Source organism: Triturus cristatus, chromosome 4_2 (genome assembly GCF_964204655.1).
Source record: "Triturus cristatus chromosome 4_2, aTriCri1.1, whole genome shotgun sequence".
Taxonomy (NCBI): Eukaryota; Metazoa; Chordata; class Amphibia; order Caudata; family Salamandridae; genus Triturus; species Triturus cristatus.
This window is the reverse complement of record NC_140586.1, coordinates 328,889,082-328,909,338: the sequence shown is the minus strand read 5'-3', so window position 1 is coordinate 328,909,338 and position 20,257 is coordinate 328,889,082. Positions and strand designations below refer to the sequence as shown.

The following is a 20,257-nucleotide window of genomic DNA, read 5'->3' as shown; positions in this document are numbered from 1 at the left end:
ATGGAAATTGTGTGCCCTTTTCAAATGCCCATGACATTCTAATGGTTCGTGGGGCAAAATGGGAGGGCCAGCTACAAAAAAAACAAGAAGGAGATTGTGTGATAATCAACTTCAGGTTTTCAAGGCTAGCTCAAATTCTTCGTGTAAAACACAGTCAAGCCAACATGCCGAAGAATGACAAAGTTATTACCCTTAGGCTACTTCTATTGCCATCTCCAGTAAACGCCTTTGAACAATTACTATAGCAATGACTCTACCCCAACCCAGTCCCAAATTTCCACTGGCAATTGGTTTGCACCCGTTGCATGCCTAATGAAAATGATTGACTGTCTTTTGATGGTAGAAAGTTCATTTTAGGTACTACACCCCCACCCCGGTCTGGCATATTCAAAGAAACTTAATCAAATACCCATTTGCTAATAAAGAAATGAGTCCTTTCATTATTAGATGATAACCAGGCTACAGACATCGCCTGGCCTCTTAATGGTCAGGCTGACTCCACCACTTGTGCCAGCGCCTACGCACTATGCATTTTGGCCATGAATGCTTACACACCTAATAAGGGATTGGCATTAAGGGTGGGCAGAACTCACAGAGTTTTACTCAGCATAATTTCATGGGGTTCTGCCAACGAATGGAAAATATGCAGCTCGTGCCGCAATTTAGCACCTTTAGTGCGAGCAGCACTGAAAAGTCAGAATAATTAGCACCATGCATTGCACAAGATCAAGTTGATTTTGCTGCTGCTGTCCTCGAGGAGCAGCAAATCTATTTGAGTGGCAGCCATCACACCGCGATCGCCCGCATTAGAAAATCGCCCTAAGGGACGCCAAATCTCACTCGCTTGCAGGGAGACCCTCAGGGTGTTAAATTAATATGGGTGAACCTTACACGAAATTGGTTTATTACAGAGTTGTCACTTCATTCCCCCCGATCTGTAGGGGCTTGTTATAACACAATCTACTAAGACTCCTAATTGTTAATCAACATATATAATAGAAGCATGGGTAGGTAGGAAGAATCAAGAACTATAGTCTTATTGGACACAATAGTATCCTCATATGTAGCCTCCGATAATATCATCATTTAGGGAACTTATATTTAACTTTGAGTACAAACTAATAGCACAAGACTTGTACGCAGAAGAGGATGTGGCATGGAATATTCCAGAGTTACCGGCTTCCCACCCCTCCCCCCCCCCCGAAGTAATTTGTCTATGGCCACTCTACAAATGGTGGCCTTCACTCGTACCCGTGAATTATGTACTTGCAATGATCGTTCTGTCTCGGATCGAAGACCTGCTCCAACATCCCACAAAGGAAACTACACCAGCTCCATAGGTTATATCTTCTTAGATCTCTGCATCTTGGGAACTATGGTGGCAAGGCAAAGAGTTGAGCGGGACCACAACCTTCTGATATTAACAGTACTTAATATTTTGTCTTACACAATGATGGAGGGTCCAATGTCTGGTGGGAATACTTTAGCAGTGGCCAACAATCAAAGGAACATCAAGTGGAATGTTTTTTGTCCAACTGAGGACGGCGTGAGCCCCAGCATTTATGATAAAGTGGCTATCTAACTGGCAAAGATGCTTGGCAACTGGGATTGCCCATATTCCACATTTAAGGAACATAGCCACCTCTTTTGACCCTTAAGGATTGTTTTATGAAAGGCTTCAAAGAGGCTGTCAAGAACCTAAAATTTCAGGAGTGGTTCTCCGCCACCTGTAGGGAGGCAAGGAGTAATTTAGTAATTACCCTAAAGTCAGGCAATAGGACTGCCTTTAGGGAATCTAGAGCAGCATAAAGGGTAAAGGGAGACCATAAAATTGACCAGAATAACGTGTAGACAATCAATTTGGGGACATCTTTTGGAGGCCTTATTTAAAAAGGACTCAAAAACATTCTGGCAGATAGTGAGCCAAGAAGAGAAAGATTGGGTTAAACAACCGGAATCTTTTATTCAGCCCAGGGAATGGGAGGGATATTTTTTATTGTTGTATCATAACCCCGCTCAGTTGTCCAACAGCCGGCCACCTTTTCTGAGGGACATACAGAAGTTCCTCTCATTGAGAGCCTGCCACTTAGCTTCTGCCTTGAGGAAACTTTCGCTCCAATTTGCTCCAAAAGACTGGAGAAGGCCCCAGGGCTGAATACAGTTCTGATATGTTTTGTTCTAACCTTTTAATCGGGGCGCCATACATTAATATCATCTCTAAAACAATAGCTGGAGGTGCACCAATGCGATCTACGTGGAAAGGAGGAGAACTTTTGCCAATCCACTAAAAAGGGTGTTATAGCCTCCCGAGTAACTACCGTTCTATTAGCTCATTAGACAACCTGCAGAAAATTTTCTGCAAGCAGTCTTGGGACAAATAAAGTCTTGGATAGAGGATGATAATGTAATTTTCCCCCTCCGAGCAGGCCTTTAGGCTTCTTATGACTAAATGGAAGACAGTAGACGCTGGAGGTGGTTTACTCTTTGTTGCTTTCTTTGATTTGTGAGCAGCATTTGATTTGGTCCCAAGGGCAAAATTGTGGGACGTCTTAGCCAACATGAACCTCCAGGACAATTTGCTGAATATAAATTTGTGTTTCCTGTGGGGACCACATGGGGAACTGAGGGACAGGATAGAAGCATCACAAGGTGTTGGTCAAGGCTGTGTTTCAGCTGCTACTCTTTTTATCTTTTTTATAAACACATGCATAGATTACTTGCTTTTTTTGTAATGATTCCCTATCTCTGGCTAGTTAAAAGCCAAAACAAGCATGGGTTTCCAGACACTTATGGATAGGTTTTTACTTTTTGTGACACAGATGTTTTCTCAGAGAAGAAGAGCCTGGGTGGTACTATTGGACTAGGTGGTGTTCCTCTTGAAAGAATATCAGAATTTGACTATTTGGGGATGAGATTGTTGAATAAGGAGTCTTGGGGACACCAAATCCAAAAGAGCTGTTCACTAATCAAACACAGAGCATTTGCCATCTTCAGCTTTTTCAAAATAAATACATCTCCCCTGTGATACAATTTTATAATGCCCAGGGTAAGACTGCCGCTTTTTACAGTGCCGAGATGTTGGGTCAGAGCAACTGCTCGCTTCTTGGCGTGGGTGAAAATAACTTAGAGTAAAATGTAAATAAAGGTAAATGCCAGCATTTGTAAAGCGCACAGCTACCTCCGGAGAGGTGTCCTGGCGCTGGGGGCCGTCGGGAAGATTAAGCAAGCTATTGCCCAGAGTCACATGGTGCTGGGCTAACCTGCCGCCGGAGCCGAGGATCGAACCGTGAACCCTGTGGTCCGGAGTCAGGCAACCTGGCCGCTGCGCCACACCTCTTCCACTGCCATGTCGATTAAATCCCCTTGCCAAGTTTTAAACTCCCCTTTTATTACATTTAAGTCACCCCTAAGCTAGGTCCGAGGTAGCCAAAAGGTCCGGGTTCTGTGTAATTAAAAGGATTGACATGTACTTTTAAGTTTCACGCGTGCAGGTAGGGAAAAACTCCCAAATTCATTTTTCACTACTGTGAGGCCTATCCCTCCCATAGGATAGCCTTGGAGATTCCTTATTACATCTAATATGCTGTAATTCCTAATTGGGAGCAGGTAGATCTGTCATGTTTGGTACCAATGAAATTGTAATGATACATCCTCTTTTATGGTAAAGTCAGATTTTTCATTACAATTTTGAAAATGCCACTTCTAGAAAGTTGCTGTGGCAACAAATGATTTCCAGAATGCTGAATAAATCAAACATTCACTCCAGTCAAGGGATCTGGGTTAAATCCATTGTTCTTTTACTCACTACGCCATCCCAGTTTGGAATCAGTTTTGACCCTACTCCTCATGGGAAAAGTTCAGCCCGAACTGCCAGGCCAGGTCCTCCCATGGATGTCTGCCTATCCAACACAACGGTAGCCGAATTGGATAATGACATGTGTGTGCACCCCCTGTTGGCCCACGACCAGGAGTGTAACCGTGATACCCATTCATGGGATGCCTTGATATTTGGTGTATGTGCTGGCAGTTGGGCATGGGAGATTGCATAATTCCTCGTGTGCAGTGACCACATCGAGGCGCTCCCCTATTGGGCTGTGTTGCGGATTGGTGAACGGAGCACATCTGTCCAGACCAGCTAATGGATTGGCTCGCACTCGTGTTCGTTGAAGTCGACAATAACGTACTCTTGGAACTGATTGCCTATGAAGCTGCACTTGCTCTCATGGATGAGTAACTACGTTCCTGCAGTCACAACTGATTGTAACCCATAGCACAGGTCCCATCACCCTTTTGCATCTTGGAGAAATGGTCACATATCCCTTCATTTCAGTGGACATGTCTGCATTCACCTGGACTCAGAATGCATGTACGTGCAACGCTGCGGGTTGACACACACCCGTGCAAGGTGAGTGGACAGCGGCGCATGGCAACGTTCCTCAATCTGACACCTTGCTGGAGGGAGTGTACACACATGGCAATGTAGTTCTACATGTGACCCTTTTGGACTCTGTCACCTGTTCAATGTCAGCAAAGCAGACAGTCAGCGCAGTCCGGTGGTACAGGACTATGCAGATCCTATGGGCTGTGAGTGGTGTCCCCTGACACGGTGCAATGAGCGTATGCAAAACATCACATGACTCGTCCAGCAAGGCAAGGTGGGCTGAGACCGTTGCGATCCGTGATGATTTCTGTCCATGTTTGCATCCACATGTCTTGCACCTCTACATGTTCCTATGCTGCCTGTTAGTATATGTTGCATTGGTCTGCATGTTGTGGCCCTTGTCTTGCCATTACTGACACGCACATGCTAATAAAGGGTACGCAACTTCACTAGTATTCAACTGTGATGAGTGTTGATTAGAAGGCCAAATCATGTGCCTCAATGAGCATTGTCCATACACAGGGAGGGACTGACTGACACATTTCACTTAGGGGTGAGTCCCCATTGGCAGCTCCACCTCTTTGAGCCAGATATTGTGGTTGGGATAGTTGCTGGTAGACCTGTGCTCTTACGTGTCTTCAGCAATGTGAGTATGGTTTCCAACTTCCTGCCATGTGGATCAATGTTATCCATCAAAACAGGCTGTGTCTACACAGTTGAGTGTGTGTAGGTATGCAAAGAGATGTACTATTGTCACATGTGATGGGGGACACTACTTTGGTCCTGCTACCGACTTTGACATTTTCACACACAGCCACATTTCATACATGGGGCTACGTTGGGGGATTGCGAGATTGTTGTTAATGAGCAATGAGGCCACAGCTAGTTCACACCTTCACAGACATATGATTGGCCATGTGTGTCACGGTCAAACATGCGCATTAATGTCATTTCCCAGGGTGTACCTTTCTGTGAAATCGATGTACCCACGTTCATCCATACTTTTATTCTTGACTGAACATAGACATGACGCATCTGTGTGATTTGGAATGTTTTATTCACATTCTGTGGAGTGTCGGAGCTGGAGCAGTACATGGCCATGCACACCCCAAATTACATGGTTGCACAGTGGAATGCCAACCAGAGACCTTTGGGGAATGACAAGTTAGTCGGAAGAGGAAGAGTCCAGTCCGCAGCCTGGATTGCTGTGTCATTGGTAACCAGTGCAGATATGGCAGTCCATGTCGGGGTCAAGGCGAATGTCACAGAGTGTTTGGGGGGACAGTGGAAGGTGTTGTTCCAGGGCATGATGCAGAGGGCTGAACCAAGCAGGAACAGGCCAAATGGTGGGGAAGAATGCTACAACCTCCTTTTTGACACAGAGTCATTACCATCCACATCTTCGTCCTCTGATATGTATTCTGTGTCAGGTGTTACGGGTGTGTGTATGGCTGCATTACTGTGTGCCACAGACACATCAGGGGGTGGAGATGTGTGTGTCGAAGTTCCTGCAGCAGTCATCTGGGACAGGCTCTGTGGCAGCAATGGCAAGATGAGAATCTGCAGGGCATGGTAGATCCCAGCTACATCTCGCTGGTGTTCAGCCGTGGCAGCCATCCTTCCTGCCTGCATCCGCTGCATGTTCTCCATTGTCCTCCGCATCTGTGCCAACTCTGTGCTGTCGTCGCTACAGCCTGTCTGACTAGACAGTTCTTGTATCCAAGTAATGGCTTCAGCGAGGTCAGCCAAGGATTGTTGTAGGGCATAGAACAGACTGTGAGTGTCTGTTAGGGACTGTAAGTGGTTCCTGATGGGAGTTATACACCCACGTATGGCATTGAGTTTGGCTGCCTTGAGGTCGAAACCCACCCGCACCTGTTCAGCCACCTCCTTCTGGCAGTCTAACACATGAAGTTGGAATGCCATGTGTTCTTCGATGAGGTGATGGGAGCCAGCCTTGGTGGCGTGTGCTTCCTGCTGTGTGGTCTGTGCAGGGGGTGGATCACCTCGATGCAGCTGGGCTGACCTGCTCCTGGAGGTGGGGTGCGGAGGCTGTCCATGAGCCGTTGGAGGGTGGCGGAGCAGATGTCCAGGGGGTCCTCTTCATTGTCATTGGAGAGATGTTTGGTCTGCTCTGCAGGAGGTGTTGTTTGTCCCTCTGCAATGTAAAGGGGAGATTCAGTTCAACAGTGTGTTCCATGTATGTGCACATGGTGTACATGTTGACATACAGACTGCATGACAATGTACATTGTGACTGTTCTGGAGGAGCTAGGTATTTGATGGGAGACAGTGGACATTTCGACTACATGATGGATGTGAGGTTGTACTTGTACAGTATCATTTTATAGTTTCCTGCTATGCCAGATGTGATTGGTCAGTTTCTACGCACAAGCGGCACAAGTCGTGTCCTCTGTTCTATAGCGTGAGTGTAGCACTTTGTACCACATTTTCGTCAATGTTGAGGTGCTGTGTTTGCTATGTGTGTGTGCTGCATTGTGGGAGAGTCGCCCCTGCAGCTCTGATTTGGCGGCCCCTTATCCCTTTGAGGCGCTGTGCCTTTGACTTGTGTGCTTTTACGGTGCTGAGATGTTGGCAACTTGGGTCATTTGTGCTTTTGGACTGATTTTGGAGTCTTGTGCATTGTTTGTCTGCAGATGTGTTGTTGATGTCAGGGGTTTTATGTGCACGTGGATGTGTCAGAGTGTGACCTGCTCCTTTGAGGATGTGATCCACACTGGGCCACCTCAGTGTTGTGGCGTGCACCTAGTCATGTTGTTTGACTGCAGCCATGATATTGGTCATGCAGTGTCACTTGCATTGTCAATGTGTCTCACAGGGCCGCTGCTTTGCTGGGTTCAGCACATGTGCATGGGTAGGTTGTGAGGGGGGCCTTTGTGCACCAAGTGGATAGGGTCCTACTTGGTGTTTCTATGTGTGCTGCTGTGTGTCAAGGATATCAGGGACATGTTCCACAGTCATTGTGGGTGTGCAGTGTGCTACATATGATTGTGCATGTGTGCCATTGTGCCCATCTACCCCGTCCCCCCCCCGTTCCCCCAGTCCCTGGTCGTTGCTCACCCTGTTGCTGTAGGCTCAGGACATATCGTGCAGTGTTCATGCCCCGACTCCTTGCACCGTCTCCAGATGACTGTGGCCACCATTTCCTCCAGCTCATCCAGCTCCTCCTGTGGCGCAGGACTCCCACCTCCAGTCGCCGTTGCTGCTTCCAATTGGCATCAAGTTTCTGCTTGGTTTGGGTTGTCACATCATGCCAGCGCCTCTTGACCTCCTCCATTGACCTCCTCAATACTCCGACTGCATTGACGTTGTTCACGATGGACTGCCATATTTCGGTTAGTGTTGCCAATGACACAGTGGAGGTGACGAACAGTTGTTGGTAGTGTTCTATCACCTCCGTGATGATGATCCGGTTTCCTGCGGACGAAGTTAGCTACGAAAATGTTTTCAGCAATAACATTCGCAAAAGGCATCTGAGGTAGATGGTTAAATGTTTGCAAATGTGTGTGCGACTAGTATTAAATAATGAAAGAAATGTAAGCGCAGAGAAGCCGATTTAATAGATAATGTTTTTTGCGAAAACTATGCAACTTGCCACCACGCTTGAAATGCGTGCTAAGACAAACTGATGCATTCATTAATTTTAGGATAAACTAAGAAATATAGCCGTGCTTGGTAACAAAAAATTTTTGTAAGCTGCAATTTAAAATAAATAAACAGACTTTTTTTTAAAGAAGTTATAGCTGTAAAACAGTATGAAATATATGTAGCTTATGAGCATAGTATAAATTGATGGTATCAGGCGAAGCTTAGATGTAATATTTTTTTGGCCAAAGAGCAAAAATACACAGACAAATGCGTGCAGATAGGGAAAATTGAAGAAAGGCCCAATCAAAAAGAATTAAACTGTCATTCCAACAACCAAATGTATCCGTGCATGCTGCTACAAGAGTAATTCTTCAAATGCATTGTCAAAAGTAAGCAAAGCTCAGTTAAAATGAGTCCAATGCCAACACACGAACAAATACGTGCAACATACCTCCTAAGTCATACGGTGCTACCGTGTGACACACGATATCGGCTCTCATTACACAGTCTCCCGGTGACGAGCCAATATCACATGGTGGCAGGGAAAACAAGCTGAAAAGCACTGTAAACAGTGGATTTTCATCTCGTTTTCCGAGGCTTTGAACTGCTGATATCCATTAAAGGGTGTGAAAACACACAAGGACATCGGCACCAGCCTCAACAAGCCTTTTTTTAGAGGAGGGGGCGAGGGGGCTTGGGGACGGGGTAGGGATCAAAAGTGCCTCCTAGGTACTTCTGTCACAAGACCACGCCCCCCGCCACGCCCCCTTCAAGGCCCCACCCCCTCCTCACAAGGTGAGATTGTTCTTCAAGTTGGCAGATATGGTGCAGACCGGGAAAGTTCATGAAGAGCTTGTTCTGTGCGGTTCAAGTTGAACCCAGTCCAGGGTTTGTAGCTCACATTCATTCACAGAGGACAGACAGCAGAAGCCGGTAAAATGGCTCACGTGGCTATGGGAGCCGGAGGGAGAGAATTTTTTTTATATTCTTACAAAAATCCTTAAGGAGCATGAAAATTATGTAAAAGAGTTGGAGCCTGCGAATAGTCATTACTTATGTAGCTCAGAAGCACAGTACAAATGGTGCTGGCAAAGTAATTATAATATTTTCGGAGTTAGATTGCGGCAATTTTTGAAATGCGTAAACGCTGATGCACAACATGGCTAAAATACATTGGAAAAGGCAATAGCACTCACATAGACACAATCTACTGGCTTTGCCAGTGCTTGTTTATTTCGACACCTACATTTTCGCCTACACCTGAAGAAAGTATTGGGAAGTCTGGGTGGTGTTACATCCAGTTTGAGCATTTACTTCAGGTTTTTGGGCACAAAATTAAGCGTGCAAATTGAGTGTGAAATGCATTGGGGATAATGGTGAACACACATAAATTTACAAATTTGTGGAATTTCTTCAACATTCCCAACACCAACCACCAGGCGTATCCCTGAGAACCCCCCTCTCCCGCTAACCTGAAACAGACCCGCCATACTTGCAGATTTTCCAGCGCTGTCTTTTCCATCTGCGGTCACTTATGTTGCACGGCATATTTATGCAATTATGCTGATCGGAGCTGCGCTAACGTGTGTGAATAAAGCTTCAAATACATATTTTCGTTAGTAATGGAAACCATTGCTGGTCTTCAGTGCTTAATTTGAGCAGGTGCTTTCCGGTGCTCGGCACCGGCTCTTAATTGTGGGCACTAGCACTTAGGACAGCTGCTCATTTAAAGATGAGCTGAAAAATAGTTGTTTAATAAATCAATAGATGTTTAAAAGAACTGATAACAGTCACACAAACAATTCTTAAAGCTTGGGGGGCTCGATCAGTCAGAATTGTCACACTTGAAGCAGTGTGATGGTTAGTAGTTGTGTAAGCTCTGACATTGGCAGCGCTGGCAGTGGCAGTGTGTGGTGCAAACTGCGGTGGCCTCATCACGAGGGCTCCGGCATTTATTTCTTTACAAATTAAGCACTGCTGGTCTTGCACAGAAAGCAAGAAGGTATCAAAGCGCCCGGGTGGGTGAGAGATGTTTGAGGCACTTCACAAATATCACACACAAATGTTGCATGAAAGATAGCTCAGTGGGCTCTGCAAACTAATTATCACAGGTTCAAATCATGATAGGGTTGACTTACTTCTTCATCCTGCCAAGGCTGTTGTAATGTGCATCATTCACTCAGTTGATAATAACACCTATTTCTAAACGCGTTTAAAAATCTATTTTAAAGGACGTTCTAGTTGAAGTGGGTTGTGTGTACTGAAACAGGGTGCATGTATGAGGTCTAAACTCCATTGATGTAAGTGATTACATTCAAATATTTTAGAACAGCCCAAAAAAGTGTGAATATTTAGCAATAAATTAGTGATGTCTCTCAAAACACAAGACAGGGCAGTAAGGTTGTAATGGCCAGAAAGGATAGAGGGAAAACCTTCGATCATATCATAACGTATATTTTGTAAAGAGAACATTCATCCAGAATGGGATCTTGGGGCTGAATAACAGATGTTTATTGTTACCCAACTCAATGGTACTCATTTTCTCTACCACAGAAGGATGAAAGGCTGAGTGGACCAGCTGGGATTTAAACCTCTGACCTTGAGGTCAAACACAGGCCCCTCCAGTGGACGCATTAGTCCATTAAGCCACCAGACGGGCTATATCACAACAGTGCGAGGATTTTCAGCACTCCAGCAGGCCAAACATTATTTTGCCTGCTTGAGCGCTCCCCATGCACTGAAAGGAAAAGGGACTTTTCCAGGACGCTGTAGTAATTTACCATCACTAGGTGGCTTCCTGTGCTGCCAGCCCTTGATTTATGGAAGCTCTTGCCCTGGGTAACTCGGGGCACGGACGGGCAAGGGACTGCTTTCAGAGCTGGAGAAGCTGAGGGAAGGTGGGCAGGGTCGAAGCAAGGATAGGCACATGAGGCAGATTTGTTGCCCTCTGGAGGCAGACAGCACCAGGACGCAGTCTGGGGGCTTGCTTCCGCTTTTTACAACCTGACAAAATACTCGTATGCTGCTAAAAAAGTTAAAAGTGGCTTCATGGCTCCGAATTGTTTCTGATACCCCACCATCCTCACTTTCCTCAGTATCTCTGAAGAGACACGCCGAGCTCCCATCAATCTGCAGTGAGTTAAGCACTGTTGCCCTTTGCTTTCTGTACTCCGACTCTGGAGAGGCAAGACTTGCCACAGGCACATACACGCCTCAGACCTTGCAGAAACCTGCAAAAGGTGGCCGGCCCCTAAGCTTCAAATAGGTTCTGGCCAGAGGTAGAAGTGGGAGGGATCTGTAGGATACGACATGCCCATACCTGTTTCAATTTAACAAACACAGATTTGTAGGCAGGCAACTGTCTGTTAGGATTAATTCCAACCGCTGAGATGCCCTAGGTGAAGTGGAAGGGAGAGAGCAGAGCACAAGTCCTAAAAAGTGACATCACAGGAAGTGACATGCATGTTCAGATGGTCTATCATGAGTACACTTGAATATATAAAGAGATTTAGCAATAAGTATGCAGATCAGTACTTACAGGCATACTAAACTTGTCACCAATACCAAAGCAGTTAACATATTGTAATATAGATGCTAGAAACTGCAATTGTGAACTATAAAATGCAATTATCTACCCAAGATATCACCATTGCATACACCGACAATTACAAACTCTCTGATCATTATATGAAAAAATGCAAGTGGCACATTGTATTTGATATTCTGAGCATGGCGATCTGTGTTGTCTCCTGGGTGTTCATGAGACCCAACACGTCCATGCTGTGTTGGAGGATGGACCATGGCAAGTGTGAGCAGGACTGAGAAATGGAGTTTCAGTCAAACACATAAGCAGGGAGCTCTCTTTAATTGGGTGGCTCCTGGGATAATGTCTGTAAGCTGTGGCACATAAAAAGAACACTACATATATTAGAAGACCGCCAGCATTTTGGTAGTTGAAGGACTTATGACATCATGCTGTCCCGGTTATTCATTTCTTAGAAAGGCTTCAGAGGCATTCTCTGGTTATCCATCAAGCTGGAACCCACAAATATTAATATTCCAACGAACCAAAGGGATTTTGGCTGCTGAAGGAGTGGGATGTTGCATTTAGTGAAAATTAGATCAAGTTCCATGGAGCAATTTGTGGTCCCCTGGTACAAGGAATAATGAAAATAGATTGGAGGTTTGGCCTCATAGCACATGTCCACAAACTGAGACAGGTACAGGTGGAAGGGTATTCATATAAATACTGGGACTGAGGAGTGCAAATCAGAGTGCTGATGATTACCAGTAAGTAATCAAACCATTACATTCTCATCCCAATCCTCATCCCATTCCTTACTTAATGAGGATATAGATATGTGACATGCCTTCATCATGATCCACCAAGACACTGGCAACCACTGCATCAAGACACCGGCAAGCAAATGACAGCAAACAAACCCTCAGTGCCATTTGTATATAAACTACTACAAATTATACACTCAAAATGACTCTTACAAATTAGTCTGAGGGACCTGGTTGGATGGTGTTTCTGCAGCTGTTAGTTTAAATCTTACGTGAAGGACATACCTGAAGATATAAAATGAGTAGCAAAGGTCTTAAGTACACAGTTCCTTGAGCTTTAACCCCCACACCTTACACTGCTGTGAGCAACAGTAATAAAGGAAAATATGAAGAACATTTCCACATATAATAATGCAGTGGGCAACATCAGTAAATAAGCAAACTCAGCTAAAGCTGGTATTTCTAGCCTTTATCTGTACATACTTCAAACAGCAAATATAAATACAAATCACTTTTAAATGTGTTCTAGAGCTTTGGTAATGATTTATGGCTACTAATTCATGTTTTGCCAATGTGCAACATTCCGTCCATCATCTTGTGTGTTTTGCTGTTCGCTCTATGTGGGAAGGGTATGCCCAGACGTGGGTCCCGTGCTCACTACGCCACTGGAGTCAAGGTATCCTGGCTGAAGAGGGGTGAAACCCCGAAACTGGTCCTAGGATGCTTGATTCCGGTCAAGGGAAGACATGGCTTGGCAGTTCGGGCTGGACTGTTCTCATGAGGCACAGGGTCAAGACTGATTTGCATATGGCCATGTCTGAACTGGGGTGGTGTGGTGAGCAAAATAGCGATGGATTAAACCCAGATCTGTGACTGGGGGTGAATGTTTTGCTAATGTGCAACATTCCGTCCATCATCTTGTGTGTTTTGCTACTAATTAAGGTAAACAAAGACAGAATTTTTTTTTTCACAATACAATACATACAATTTGGTTTACAATCCCATGTAATATCATGTGCTGGAAGTGCAGACCCTTAAAACAACACCAAACCACCACCTGCCCTCTAACTGCTTTTCTTTGAGTATCCCTGACCCTTCCGGTACCCACAGGTCCTCCACTCTAAGCGCTTTTATATTTCTTTAAGGAGGGCGCAGCACTTGTTTAATAATTATGGTTCATGGTGGGGCGGGGCAGAAAAGGCTGATAAGATGGGACACCAACAAGAAGCAATGCAGGCTAGGGCAGGCCTTTAAAAACAATTTCAAAACACCACAAACTCCCTTTTTGTTATCCATATGACTTATTCACGATCAGGTGGACAACAGGCTATCACTCATTCCAGGGAATTTTACTCAACCTTCAGTTTTAAAACCTACAAGACATCCGCGTAACAGTAGCACGTGGTACAATTGGAGGCACCAGTTATGGCACTTGGATTGGCTTTTGGAGAAATGCTTGCCTATCAAGATTTCCAAGTAGCTTGGAGCCAGACTCCCAATTTTTTTAACCTCAGTAAGGCATTTTACCTCTATGTGTATCTCACGCAAACTAGATAAACGTTAATGGGATCACGCAAACTGGATAAACGTTAATGGAATCACGCGAACTGGATAAACGTTAATGGAATGTTACCAACTGATGAATGACTAGCCTATTGTGGTAAACCAGCAACACTTTCATGCATAACAGATAACGGGTTACAGTGCCAACAAAGTAGAGGATTTTAAACTGGGTCATAGTGATATGCTATCACTCAGTGTGAACAGTTTATCATTAACCTGAGAATCGTGCTTAGAAGCTTCTGCAAATGCAGGTGAATAACAGGTTACTGTGAAAATGTGCGTGACAAAGCTGCTTTTTTAAGTGCTTCAATCACACTTTCTTTTGGGTGGCTCTGTGCTGACTGGGAATGTTACCAACAAAATTTCTAGCTCAAGGCCCTGAAAATAGCACAAAGGCATTAAAAAAATTCTAATATTTGCCGAACCCCACAAATCAATGTTTCCTCTTAGGACACAAGTTCTAAAAAAAAATGTTTTAAAGAAGTGGTGGGATTAACCAAGTTAGGCAATATGCAAGTGACATCATGGCACTTGACATCAAATTGCGTGATATCATGGGGCGTAACATTGCATATGACATCATAGCCCATGACCACACAGGAAGTGACATCAATGACAAACTGATGAATAGCTAGCCCAGTGTGTTAAACTAACAACACTTTCATGCATAACAGATAACAGGTTCCAGTGCCAACAAAGTAGAAGATTTTTAAAAAGATCATAGCGACATGCTATCGCTCTGTGTCAACAGTTTATCATTAACCCCTTCTGTGCCACGCCCTTTCCCCCTCCTGTGCCGGGCGTTTCATTAGTGGGTGGGGTTCATGATGAGATAGTCTCGTCATGGGCACAGCGCGACCGTGCTCCATGACGAGACTATCTCGTCATGGGCACAGAAGAGGATAACCTGAGAATCGTGCTTAGAAGCTTCTGCAAATGCAGGTGAATAACGGGGGTGGATTAGTGTGAAAATGTGCTTGACAAAGCTGCTTTTTGATGTGCTTCAGTCACATTTCATTCCGGGCAGCTCTGCGCTGTCTGAGAATGATACCAGCCCATGACCTCACAGGAAGTGACATCAGATCTTAATACCTCACATATGTTTAGCAGGGCTATCATGAGTACATTTGAGCGCAATACAATATTTAACAAATTAGATTTTGCATTAGGGTTGTACCAAAGTAGTAAAGTAGCCCAATGCTAAATCTGGGCCTCAACATATACGCTTGTTTTTTTTTTTTAACCTTGCCACAAAGAAATTGGCAACCAGGAGAAATGTGGCAGTAAATCTGTTCTGCTTAATAGGTTGCAATGTCTGCATTTTAAAATATCTTATCAGGTTGAAGCACCTGCTGCAGAGATCTTTGTGTGCCAGCTAAATTTCAGAGAATAATAATAATGGTAAAATAACTCTGGAGGATAACAGATTTGCTGGAGAGATCTGTGTTTTGCCTAATCCTAGTTTTGAATCAAAGTAACATAGAGGGTTAATATGTCTCCTGCAAAGCACTATATGTAACACACAGAATTTTGTTTTATGTAAATGGGTAAGTGGGTTACTGCTTTTGAGACAGAGGGCCTCATTATGATGGGGGAATGGGACTGTCCGACTAGCTGTCGGTGGTCTCGCCATTGGTATTAGGATGCGACCGCCTTCAAGATGGTTTCAATGTGTATCTTTGTATTGTGGCGTGTGCTGCAGGTTGCTCAAGAACAAAATAACATATCTAGGCAGTAAACATGATTAATAACATTATGAAACAATATCAAAATTCTAATTAATTAAGACAGTGTACTCACACTACAATCAAAATGATTTTAGATCATTTTATTTATATTGAATAAAACATCAGATGATATGTGCAAAGAAGCAGAAGCAATGAAAATAATAACAATATAGAATAGACATTACTGGCACAAAACAGTGTTTCCAACATACTATATAATAACAAGAAAATAATGATGCATATATTGGCTTGTAAAGCACGAAAAGATAAATGGTAATTTTAGTAGAAAACTGAAATTATCACATAAAATAGACATAACTAGCACAAAACAATGTTTCCAACAAAATCCATGATAGCAAGGAGAAGATAATACATATACTGGCTTGTGCGGGTGCTACCAGCTGAACCCTCACTGTCTTATGTAACACATCCTTTATATTGATGTACACACACAATTTATTGTCAATATATATTCTGTAGTCTGATGTCAAGCGCTCTGACACCTCGCATTGGGATGAGTAGTGGCACTACTCAACCCAATGCAGGGTATCAGAGAGCTGTACATCACACATACACAAGTAACAATTTAAATATCTCTATTTTGTTTTATTTATTTTATAGCGCTTTAGCACTACTGTAGTGCTAAAGCGCTTTAAAAGAAATATAACAAAATAGTGGTATTTAAATTGTTACTTGTGAAAATACTGGGGTGACCAATACATATGACATTCTTACATGTGTGCATATCTCTTATATACGGGGACTGAACAAAGTCAAAAGCATTTGTCTCTTCAGTACCTGTGAAGTGATAAGATGTGAGCCTTTGTTTCCCCTCCATTGCATCTAGGTGTGAGGCTCCCGATAGCTCTCAGCCAGGATACTCCAACATAAAGAGGCCTGATGGCCCCTTAACTTTGGCTTTTCTTATGGGTGAAACTGGAATCTGATAAGCCCCTACCCTGCCTGCACGTTGCTGCTCTGAACACATTCAGAAAACATGCAGGCACTGCTGAAGTCTCCCAGTGTCAGAAAATTACACCGGTACGGGTTCAGCATATTTCTGTGAATTCCAGGAGAAGCAGGAAAAGAAAGGTGGCACTCCCCTGACAGCAGCGACGTCCACTCTTTGAAAATAGTGGGTAGACGGTGTCTAGCCGCGTCTAGCCTGGACTCACTACCTGGGAGAGAGTCTCTTGTTCTGTGAAGCTGAGGGAGGGACAGACAGCTAAACAGGAAACAAGCCTGATTGTGCTACGATTTTATAGTATTATGATGTATTGCTCTTTTGTTTATGTTTAATAAAGGATAATTTTATATCTACTAATTGAACTGTGTGTCTTTACACCATGGTGCCTGCTGCCTGTAAGAAATGTAATTGTGTGCAATTGGTTAATCTGTAAATATATGACCGTTTTAACTTCATTGATGGAATTCACTTGAAGCTTTCTGGTGACAAAGATGTATTCTTTCTTAGGGGTGTTGTAAGGGTGCTACCAGCTGATCTGTGGGGTGCATGCTTTTAATGGACAGTTATAAAAAATACTTACTCTTGGCATGGCTGTAAGTGGGCCGGGTCTCACAGTTTTTTAAAAGGGGCCTCGAAACGGGTCTCTATCGGGCTCTGTTTTGTGCCCTGGCACAGGCGGTCCGTTTTTTTCCGAACTGCAGTGACAGCAGGCACATCCATGTGTGCGTGCTCACACTGCGCACTTCTCAATAGTGGAGAAGTTACGGCATGACGTCATGCCAGGTGAGCGTTGTAGGGGAAGGGAAATCCTTTAAAGAGAGCCATTTTCTCTCCGGGTGTCCCTTCTCTTTTTGAAACTCAAGAGCAGCAACATTGTCGTGGTGTCACCAGGGCTTTAAGTGGAAGCTTTTTGAATATTATATGCAAACCATAGTTGCTGCTTATTTATCTTATGCAACTAACAACCATTGTTGTTACTGGTTGTATCATATATCTGGATGCAATGACAGAAACAGCAAAATACAAGTTGGGCGGCAACCGATGCTGAGCACAGATTTTTAGCTCATCTGTTTTTAAGCCACGCCCTTATGTACATTGCCCACGCCCCTTTGAGAGACCCCCCCAGTTTTTTCATCCCACTTAAAAGTCCTGACTCTTGGTGCAGTCCCCCTCTTCACCACTGGGGTTCAATTCTGTGGCTCTCTGGATACACACACAGAAATCTACAGTGATCACATTAAGCAACATAAGTTTATTTATGTAAAATAGTGCATATCCCACTGATTAGTTTACCTTGCATTTATTTTCCATTTAAGATGTGTATTATTTTATATGTCATTATCTGTAGGTGAATGGCCAACAAACGAGTTACAGAACGTGTTCTTTTTAGCCTCACCTTTGACCTCGCCTGCACTCCCTGATCTCTGGAAAGACATGTTCTGCCTGAACCAGTCTCCCGTAGGCAAAAAGGAAGAAAAAAAATGTGCTTGTGTAAAAAATGTATGGCCCTCCGGTACATGGCCCAGTGGATGCATTTTTACTTATTCTGTTACATAATTAGGTGCTGCAGAGAAATTACGCTCTTGGGTACTGCATATCCATTGCCCACAACCTGAAGTACTATCTTCAGAAACAGCTGTAAAACCTAATGCTTCTGCGCTGATATATTTGAGAAACCTGTAGTACATTCGTGTGGCTCGCATTAAAAAAACATAATTGGAGAATTAAACTCTTCCCCCAAAACTCCCCTGGAGAGGGTAGGGCAGGGCTGTAGCGCCTTAGGGCGTCCCGTGAAACGAACGGTATTCATGCTGTGAGATTGTGTTTGTCATTGTATGGCCATCAGAACAAAAGCTGCAGATTAACCCCCCCCCCCCCCCCCTTATTTTACTAAGAGTTCGCAGTACGAAGTATTTTTGTGATGAATATTTTAAACAACATCAACACGTTCTTCTAGTTTTACTGTAGTTTGGAAACGTTTCGCTTTTCCGTTACGGGGTTTTAAGGATGGAAATCGGGGAGCCCAGTGTGAACACGTCCCCGCATTGTGTGATCCTGGTCATAATCCCTCTAGTTTAATGCGTCTTGGTTCCCGAAGGAGCTCTAGAGACCGGTACTAGTAAGGAGATATGTTTATGAAGCGTAGATGTTTTGTCATTTAGCAAAACAGGTGTTTTCTGTAGAGTAATACACGGTCTGGGCAAACACTGACGTCTCTCCGCTGATGTATAGCGCTCTGACACCACCATGTCCTTGTTTCGCGCTCTACACCATTAACTGAACATAAATACATGTATGTGCACAGCTGGCACCCACTCACCTGTGCCTTTCTCTTATATAAAACCTTCACTCCAGGGTCCCTCCTGTGTCCACGGCGTATGTTTGGCTGCTGCTATGTAAGTGGTTAGGAAGACATGGCAAGAGTCGAAGCTACCTTATTATATAGTAAATAAAAAAAACAGCTGCCAATCCTTTTTTTTTTCTATGATCCGAGGGTGGTAGTAGGCGGTTCTCTTAACCCTTCAGGAGCCGGTTGCAGTGTGCCCATCTGGCACGGCAGGGGGCACGAGCCTGCTTTTCAGACAGAGCCTTTTCCCTGGAGCACACAAGCGCTGTCATGGACCGGTATAGCTGTATCGGTGCCAAACGGGGAGGGACGCGAAAATATCGCAGTGAGGCGGGCGGCGACTAGCTCGGACTCTCAGACCCACTGCTAAGTGGCATAACGAAACTTGAGGGCCCCTGTAATGCACATGGACGGGGGCTCCTAACCCAGTCAGGAGCTCTCAAGCCAGGGGCCTGTGCAACGCCCCCCTCCCCCCAGCACCGCGGCGGCTATTGTTGCGCCACTGCTCTAAATTTCTCTTGCCACGGTACAAATCCCCGTTTCACCCTCCCTCAGTCGCAGGGGAGTCCACCTCTATTGCGCCACCTCTTCTGATTTGGGAGTGTGGTGTTGCCTGGTTTGTGACAACCCAGGGCTTTAAGTGGGCTGGGTCCTGCCGGTGCTCAACCTCGGTAGTTCTAAAAAGCAGGTGCTGAGACTGGCCCCTATCAGGCCTTCCATTTTTGCTCTCACCCTGAGGGTGCGATTTTTTTTTAACTGTGCAGCAGTACCCTTTATCACTGCCTTTGTGGTAACTTCTAAGAGATTCTGTAGTTCTTTCAGTCTCATCTATTCAGAATGGAAGCATTTTCACTATTATATACAACGAAGCCATAGTTGTTGTAGGTGTAATGTTACTTATTGTATTAAATATTAGGATAGAATGATAGAAGCAGCTTAATAGCAGACAGGCGACACACGACACACTATTCTAAGTACAGATTTTTAGTTTAGGTGTACTGTTAATTACATTGGCCACGCCCATTTGAGGGAACCCCTCCTCCCAACCAGTTTTTCATCCCACTTAAAGCCCTGGGGCACCCTGTTCGTTTCTAGGGCCCTCCAACCTCAGCTCTCTTCTGTGGGCAAGTTATCAAATTAGTTATGAGAAACAGGGCCTGGGTTGGCTTTAGGAGCCATAACCTGAGCGGAACCAATGACTTATGGTACAACCAGTGCTTAATTTGAGTCAGTAGGTGCAGGTGGGGGCGTGGAGCCCACCACTCTCACTTAAATGGCGGTCACTTTGGGGACAGTCACTTAATTTTCATCGTCACCCTTTAACTCCGAACAATAGAGAGAAAAATCCAAAAGGGGGAAAGAAATGCAGAGAAACA

The 20,257-nt window shown here is 44.4% G+C and overlaps 1 protein-coding gene across 2 annotated transcripts in view; it reads right to left on the bottom strand.

Moving 5' to 3' along the window:
- The window catches only part of LOC146833814 (flavin-containing monooxygenase 3-like), a 197,047-nt gene extending 177,734 nt beyond the window's left edge, over positions 1–19,313 (bottom strand). The window contains exon 1 of one of the 2 annotated variants that reach the window (XM_085601699.1): positions 18,855–19,313. The gene's annotated coding sequence lies outside the window, so the exon portion shown is untranslated. The remainder of the gene's footprint in view (positions 1–18,854) is intronic. The other variant, XM_085601698.1, reaches the window with a different exon arrangement.
- Positions 19,314–20,257: the final 944 nt, after the last annotated feature.